Genomic DNA, 9,605 nt, shown 5'->3' on the forward strand with positions numbered 1-9,605 from the left:
TATATATATAATTTTATTTATGTTAGAAAAATTTAGCTGGTAGAATATAAAAAGTAAAATTTCAATGTCGGTATGTAAAGACATAAGAATTGGCAGTATGTAAATGCCCTGAATCACTGGCGGAGTCTTTTGGTCCGAAGTGGGAGACTTACGTGAGAGTTTGGATAAGTAAAAGAATAGCATTAAAATTATTGGGTCTTCGAAGTTGATTAAGAAATTGGGCCATTTAGCTTTCAGATTTATTGTTTATAGGTTAAAATAAGTGTACGGAGTGCATGAGGGGAAATTTTATCCTCTATACGAGCAGAAAATATTGCATCTGAAGTCTGAAGATAGACAGCATATGGACAACAGACACAATACACCGAGTGAAGGTTTTTTTTTCTCTTCCGCTTCTTCGGTGAATCGCGGCCGTTGTCCAGACGCTGTCTGCGTCCGGATTATTTTTTTCTTTCTTGAACACATCACAAAATAAAATGAAATAAATTAAGGATCAACAAGAAGAAGGTTTGGCGTTAATTTTTCATGTTGAATCCACACAATAGACATTTAGATAACTTAAATAAATATGCATTTTGCACATCAAAATATTAACAAATAAATCATTGTAATAAAATAATCTAACACAAAAAAGTATTCGGATGTTGTAGATAAGTTAGATGTCTCAAGTGTGTGACTTGTATGAATAATGTGCAATAGTGCTACCCAAATATGCAAGTTTTAAGATACTTAGACTAAAGGTGTAAAAAATTGACCCAATATACCAACTCGACCCAAACTCGACTCTAAAAAACCTTGCTTCAGGTTAATTTTTGAGGTTAGGAATCTTTACTCGTTTAATTTTTCCGATTAGATTCGGATTGATCCGCCAACCCAAAATTGTCTCTCTAATCCCAAATCTATCTATCAACCTGAAATTAACTTGAAATAAACCTGAATTTGGTCATATTAGCTATTATGACTTATGTTAAACACGTTATACATGTCCAATTCGATAGCGAGTTGAAGTGGGGCAGGTTCCAGTTGGATGTGAGTCAAGTCGTTTCATGTCATGTCTATTTCAAGTCGGACTCAAACCTGACCTATAAACCAGATCTGACACCTCTAACTTAAACTATCAATAAGAATAAAAAAAAAAGTGCCGATTATATATATAATAATGTTTAGGTCATCTACAATGTTATGATTATGTATTGCCCTTTTTCTTTGGTCTTTACCTTCGAGCACTTAGACCTTATGCGAGCATAAAAATTGTACTTAATTTCAACTCCCTTATTAGTTATTTATGGACAAATTATCTACTTTAGTCAACTAGCTTGAACATACTTCAAAAGACAAATAGCTAATGGTAGCCTAGTCACCATATCCCTAGACCCAGCCAAATCTTAGTCTTGCTAGAGGACACACAGAAACACCAAACTTCCATCATCATTTTTCCTATTTCTAAGCACTACATAAAATTAACCACACCCATCCTCCTATTCAAAGCCTACCACCAATGCTTTATTTTGTATGAGAGCAAGTCTGGGAATAGAAAGAAAGGTACACCAAGAAGGCCACAAGAGAAACGATAACACCCACACCCAACTTGACTTCATTTATGCTTATAACTTTGTCATCTGTAAGTGGGGAAATCTATTAATTTTATTTATTACTATCTAATTATCTTTTATGGTATTATTATCCTTCATGTAAGACGAGTTTTTCAAATTAATATTAAATTGCTGCATGAAATCCAACTAGTGGCTCCAGCAATAAAAGCAAAACCATTCTACATTCTGAGGTGGAACCAATTTTAAGGGAGGGTGGGCAAGGCTCACCTCTAAAATTTATATTCCCTGAAGAAGTGCTAATTTTTAGGAGTTTGCCCATCCTCATCTAACAACTCTGCCCAATCCTAATTAAAGAATGCCCAATTTAGGAGAGAAAAGCCGTTAGCGAATGTTTAAGCGAAGCTTGCAAAGGAGTTTGCATGTCTAGAAGAGGACCACGTTCCAATCTTAGTGCAAGGAAGACAAGTTCTCTCACACATAGACATGGACAATCTTCACAAAAATCGGTGTTTATACAACTGTAGCAACTAGCGAGAAATGAAATGAAGAATGGGCGACATCCGCTTATTAAATATTTACATGCTGGAAAATTATTAGAGGATAGATCTACAACAAACTAGATCAAGAAGCGAGCATTGTCCTATGCTTTGGTAAACGATGTCATTTATCGCAGGTCTTTTGACCAGATGTGGCTGTGATGTTTGAGCAAGTTTGAAGCTCAAGACATTGTCAAAGAAGTTCACTCAGGGCTTTGTGGTGCACACCAGTCGGGGTCGAAAATGAAGATGAAAATTAAAAGACTTGGATATTATTGGTCGGCAATGATGATAGATTGTTTTAAAACTACCAAAAGATGTCACCAATGTAAGGTGCATAGAGTAGTCTTACACCAACTTCCAAACTCGTTATACTCGACGATTGTGTGGTAATCGTTTGAGTGTTGGGGCACAAATATATCGTGCCCTATAGAACATCCATCCTCCGAAGGTTGCCATTTTTTTTTTTTGGTAGCTACAAACTATTTCTCCAGAAGGGCAGAAACGAAACCACTCAGGGAGGTCAAAGCAAATCAAGTCTTACAATTCTCAAGAATAAAATCATTTACATATTTAGGGTCCCTCGTAGAATAATCTTGGACAATTGTTTAGCATTCAGAAAACCAAACAAAAACAACTTTGCTCGAAGTCACGGGATAGATCGAAGAATTTGACAGTCTATTGCCCTAAAACTAATGGTTTAGTCGAAGCCGTCAACAAGACTCTAGTTCAATTTTGAAAAAGTTGTTAACCGGCAACAAGAGGCAATGACATGAGCAGCTGTTGGAAGCTTTGTGGGCCTTCCATACCACGTACAAAACACTGACACAATTAACGTCATTTGCTCTAGTGTATGTGCCTGAGATAGTACTTCTGCTTGAAGTGCAACTCCCGTCTCTCAGAGTAGCGGTTTTTAATAGAATAACGAAATAAGAGAATGCAAAACTGCGGCTCAAAGAACTTGACAGTTTGGAAGGTAGATGCTTGCAGATTCAACAGAACTTGGAACTGTACTAGGTTAGTATGACACAGACACACGACAAAAATGGTTCGTTTAAGAACATTCCGAGCCGGTGAGTTGGTCTTGTTACTTCAAAGATCTATTCTCGCTCATGACAAAATAAGTGGGAATTTCGAACCAACATGGGAGGCTCGTTTGTTGTCGAAAAGACATACTCAGGGGGAGCCTACCAACTAGTCAATTTTCAAGGAGAAAGATTTATGCCCCCGATCAATGGGCGGTATTTAAAAAAGTATTGTGCAACATGAAAACGTTCATTTGTAAGCTGGGAAAAAAAGAAACAAGTGCTAATAAAAAACACAAATTTATGTTGAAACTTTCTTCTACCTCCAAGCATTCTCCCCTCCTCAAAAAGAGAGAAGTAACAAAACCAAAATTAGAAAATGAAATCTATAAAACAAATTTACAAAACAATTCTATAAAACAAAAGTACAAACAAAATGAAATCAATGACAAAATAAAAATTATAAACAAAACAAAACAAAACAAAAACAAACAAAATTTAATACTTTTATGAAGTTGAAATCAGCACAATGAAATTTTGCTTGTTGTTTTGCAGGAAAATGTCAAGCAACAGGTTTACTTTCCACAGCAGTGTTTGTCTGACCTTGGACCACCGACGTGATGAGTAAGGAGTAGTAATCCACTTTGATCTTGATATGGATTAGGTGGAGATGGTGTATATAAGTTTGAGTTTCATCCATTTTTCAAATATAAAAAATCATGAAAAAACTCAAATTTATAATTTTTATTCGGGTCATATGCATTTAGATATCTAGCAACTTCACATTCATATTTACATGCACACGTCACTCATATTTTTAACATCACGTCAAAAATATTATCATTATTATCTTTTAAAAGTGAGATACATACATTCCATACATTTATGTATGATATCAAGATGTTATTAAGTGTAAATATCAAAATATGAGTGCCAAATATATAATTACATAAAATTTGTGCGGTATGTATATAAATCTCTATTTTTATTTTTATCAAATTTTCAATGATTAAAAATCATCTAAATGTTAGTTTTATAAATATTAATATCTTGAGTGCTATGTATATAATTATCCTTAAATTTTAATAGTTCACATTAATCTCTAGCCCTAAAGATGCATGTTATTCAAGGCAAAGTTCGATTAGCCATCTTCAACTTGTGAAGCACTAAATTTGAAAATTTTAGCCGAGATTGTGCATGTAATAAAAGGGTCCCACCTCATCCTTAGATTGAGACTTGAGTGGTGGTGGAGGAAATAAAATTGCATGCATCCCCGCACCTAACCCTTTATAAGGAACATCTAAAAAAACAGCTTTTATGGTTAATAAACAATAATTTTCGTATAATTTTTTTTAAATAATATATATTTATTAGATAATTTTCCATCATATTATATAAGAGTTTATTGGAAATTTAAAAAGCCGACCATAGTTTCTATGACATAATTGATGATGCATTATTTCCGACTGCCACTTTCCGTCGGTTATGATGGGAAAGTCATTGTTTTTGATATTTCCGACTTCTTGGCAATGGTTCTAGGCTTGTGGGTAAACACTTGTCTGCAATTTCATAACCGATTAATATTCTGACGATGTAAATTACTGACACATAACTGATGAATTAATATAGTTATTTTTTTAGAGAAAATTAATATCATCGGTGTTTGCCGGTTCATATAATCGACAGGGGGACTATCTATAATAGCGACAACATACACGTCAGAAAAGTGACGCGCCCGTCGATTTATTGACACTAGCATTCCGTCGATTCAATATCGCTAATGTGCCGGCTATAAAAGATCGACGGTTTAACTGTTGAAAAAGTGTCGCACCCATCGGTTTTGTTTGATGCAACATTTTGTCGTATTTGTAGCAGAATGCAACATTATTAAAACCGACTGTTAAATTGTCGAAAAATTGTCGCACTCGTCGGTTTCGTGTGACATAGCATTTCATTGTTTTTCTGTCGGTAAGACATCGGTTATTGATGGTTAAATTGTCGGAAAAGTGTCTCACTTGTCAGTTTCTTGTGTTGCACTTAAGTCGTCAATTAAGTATCGGTCGAGCGTCGGTAAACAAGTTTATCGACTAGTCGCAAGTTTGGCTACGGATATGTTAGAAATTGTCACAGAACCGAAGATAAGCCGTCGAGCCGTCGGAAACCCATAACATTCATTAAAAAAAAAAAAGAGATTTTCCATTTAGTATTTATATTACTATACATATTTTCACAATATTTAATATATCATTTTAAGCAGTTAAAGAACTAGAATAACAGTCGAACATTAAATTATTCAATCAAATAACAAAACAAATCAAATGCATTTAATCTACAATATATACATCATTGTTCACAGAAAAAAATATGTACAAATGCTCAGCATAAGCATAATAAAAAGGAAAACGTTGTTTGCCAACACATTTGCCAATATCATTGACATTTTACCAACAAACACTTGTCTATGGACTCTTTCCAACATGTTTCACTGCTTATTCAAAATGTTTACCATATTCATAGGAGGCCAAATGAGCAATCTATATTTTGTAATTATGTATTCTCTATTTGTGGGAAAAGCATATTCTATAATGTTCATTGCATAAAAAATGCATATCTTTTGTAAATTTTTGTTCTTAATGTTTATCGTGCAATGTTAAGATGTATAATTCTCACTCTATTTATCAATCTTCTAACATACAATAAGAGTTAACTACCGATTGTCAAATTGCACTTGTTTTATATTGATGTCTTCTCATAGTGCTTAAGCAAAGAAGACGCTTTTAAACTCTTATTATAATAACGGAAGCTATATATATCAATCGAATTGTGCTCATTATTTTTTTTTAATATTCTTTAAAAGCTATACATTGGTGTTAGTTTTTCACAGATAACATCCTTCTTATGGATAAAACCATAGAGTTCAAGAAAAACTTGAATTATGGAAGTCAAATTTCGATTCTAATGACTTTTGTTTGGATAGATTTAAAACTTAATACATGGAATGTAATTTTAGTAATAGTAGACCTAGTGGTGAGTTTGCAAAATTGTGTGAACAAGCCATTAAAAGGAGTGAATGTTTTAGATATCTCGGGTCTATTATTCAAAGTGATGGTGATATAGATGAGAATGTTATTAGTAGAATTCAAGTGGAATAGTTGAACTGGAGAAATGCATCCGACCTATAATGTGATAGAAAAGTACCACATAGGTTTATAAAAAAATTGTATAAGATGGTGGTGAAACCTACAATACTTTATGACACAGAATGTTGGCCTATAAATGAGAACCATAAAATTACGTTAAGCCTTGTTGAGATGAGAATGTTCAAGTGGATGAGTGGATTTACACTAAGAGATAAAATGTGAAACAAATATATCCCTCGAAGGGTTGGAGTCGCTTTAGAAGCATATACTTTGGTCACATTAAATATCAACCATCTAATGACTCTACTAGAAGAGTAGATGTTTTAAATTTAATTTATGCTAAGAAAGATAGAGATATATCTAAAAAGACTTGGGCATGTTATATATAAAATAATCTTAATTTATTAAAATTAAATAAAAATATGACACATAGGACATAATGGAGATCAGTAAAATTTCAAGTATCTAATCCCACTTAATGGGATAAAAATTTGTGTCTATATATATATATATATATATATATTCTTAATTAAAGGAGGTTAAAGTCTCCCAATCAACTGGACCAACACGCAATAATATTCTTATCTTAGAGAGTTCTAAATCATGTTTGATTCGTCCTAAAAAGACGACCGAAGGACAGTTTGTCCGCTCTCTATTTTATAAACGGATGCACGCATATTAAAATACATTAATGTTTGACCGCTTCTTAAATGATATTTCTACTGCTATGGCCCGCTTTAAATGAAAACCCCTCATAACTCGCTATTTTACAAATATATTCTCCTTTTCGTTACGCAATAAAACAAAATCTAAAAATTCATGCCTATGTCATTAATGACCATTTTTTTTTTGGAGGATTTACGGAGATACTACTCATTTCATAAGTATTTATATATTTACCATCAAAATTTCAATATTTTCGTACATATCACCTTGCTCGTATATGAAAATGATATAGTTCACTTTTTCAATGTTAAAATGGTGATATTTTTGATGTGATATGGCATTTTTGAATGGTATAAATATAAAAATTAATCCTTAGGTGTTAAATATATAAATACATAGAAATTGGGTGGGATGTATGTAAATGCACCCTTTTTTATGCTGGAATCAACAAGTTCTACCAAACTAACATATTTAAAAATAGAAGTATTTACATACATGCGCCACATGGTTCTGATGCACACTTATATATTCATATTTACATGCATGTCATTCAAATCTTTAATAACACATCAAAAATATCACTTAAATATGTTATAATTGTAAATATCATATTTTGGATGTCAATTATGTGAGCACATAAGAATTATGTGGTATAAATGCAAACTTTCCTTTAAAATAATGCATTCGAGTAATTGATAGCTGATTGCGTAACTACAACATTATTTTATATTAAAAATATAGAGTATGATGAACGAACAATGATTTTTGAGGAAATAGATTAAAGCCAAGAACACAGTTGATGGGGTTTAATTCTTCAATTAATATAGACAAGGAAAATATAACTTAGACTATATGAATGCATCAAGAAAAACCATTAAGAACTTCCATTATGGTGATTTTCGCTTACTTTTCATCATTTTTGGTTGTTCACGACAAGAATAAAAAAATTATTTATGCATCAAATTATATTTTCTTATTGTAATTTTCTTACTTCTGATAATTAGCCAATAATACAATATGTAAAATAAACACTTGTTTCCATTTTGAAAGTCTTGTGTATTGACTTTATGCATGCAATCATATGGCTCATTGTAAAATGCAATCATCAGAGAGATCTCCTTTTTTCGCACATTTGACAAAACTATATGAAATAGATATTATATAGAGGAGGGTGGGGTGGTGGATAGCATCAATAAAATAATAAAGTTTGTTGTTGATGATGCAGGACAACAAATGGTATTGATATTATAAATGAAAATGGTTAAAAAATGATTGTGCTAACATCCATAGTTCCATAGAAGAAAAAATTATAGTATCTCAAAGTTAAGAATTAGTATAAAGTCAAGGAGGAAGGGGTCTCTAAAGAGCTTCATGATGATAAGATGTTAAAGGGCTACGCAATTTTTTTTCTAAAAATCCTAAAACAAAGACTAGTTAGCTCCATATGGAATCTTAAAAGGAAGAAATTGGTGTTGAGGAAAATGATTTTATTGTCATTAACCCTGACCCTTCTCGCCCCACTTATAAAACTTGGAGAGTATGAACTTGGAATTCTAACTCAGTTAATGAGAGATTAAAATGTAGTTTTGATGATGTGCGTTGTTGAGCTATTTAGAGTGAAGTTGAAGATGGATAGCCATTAAGAAGACTGTTCACCTCATCATTTCAACAAGCAAAATGAGTTTTCTTCTTCAATTAATACTCCATTATCAAAATAATTTGATTTTTAATGTAACCAAATTAATGCAGTATCTAGTAGATTGGAGGTTTAAATGATTTATATGAAAATGAGTTTGATGATGCTATAACGATTCTTTTTATATATTTGAGCCTAAGGACTTGAAGTAACATCGAGATGATTTTGAGGTGAGGTTTAATCTCATTAAAGGTAAGCTCAAGTAAAAGGAGCCTATATTATTTTATTTTAAAAGCATCATAAAAACAAATTATTTGAAGATAAATATATATGGCAAAGCATTTCTGCTATATCTATTCTACACATTTGTTGATTCCAATTTTTTTGCATTATGCCCCAAGAGACTAAAATAGATACACATAACACTCCATGAAATATCTTATTTTTTATGGATATTACATGATGGAGTGTCATCTATCTCTCTCTAAGAAATCTATTTGTTCCATTACTTTGGGATTATGTTCTAACAAATTGAAATAGATAGTTATGAGTATACTAAAAATAACTCAATAAATGGTTATGAGAAATTTCAAAATTTATGTGAGTGGTCTCTTATAACATTAAACTTTTAAGATAGATTTATTTGGACTTCCACTCTTTTTACATGGGAGATTTTGAGCTTGCAGTTGAATGATTTGTTACAAGATTAATTTCCTATCTAGGATTTTATGGTTATGCCCAAGGTAATTTTCCTGTAATGTATCATGGATATTATCTCAAGATGAGCTTTGACTGACCAAGGCTTAATATAAAACCTCAAGGCTATTATTCAAATTTCTCTTACGGTGACTCTTAATAGAGAAATAAGGCAAGGAAAGTCATTTATAAGTTTAAAATAAAATAACTTTGTTTTCAGAGAGTATTTGGTAACACCATGTTAACAAGATTTATCTTCGGATTTACTAAATCCAACCAAGCATTAAAAAAACGCAAGTTACATGGATTTATGAAATATTGGATATAATGTTCGAAATTTACCTTTGATTCAT

Source organism: Phalaenopsis equestris, unplaced genomic scaffold (genome assembly GCF_001263595.1).
Source record: "Phalaenopsis equestris unplaced genomic scaffold, ASM126359v1 Scaffold000002, whole genome shotgun sequence".
In the NCBI taxonomy this organism is placed as follows: domain Eukaryota; kingdom Viridiplantae; phylum Streptophyta; class Magnoliopsida; order Asparagales; family Orchidaceae; genus Phalaenopsis; species Phalaenopsis equestris.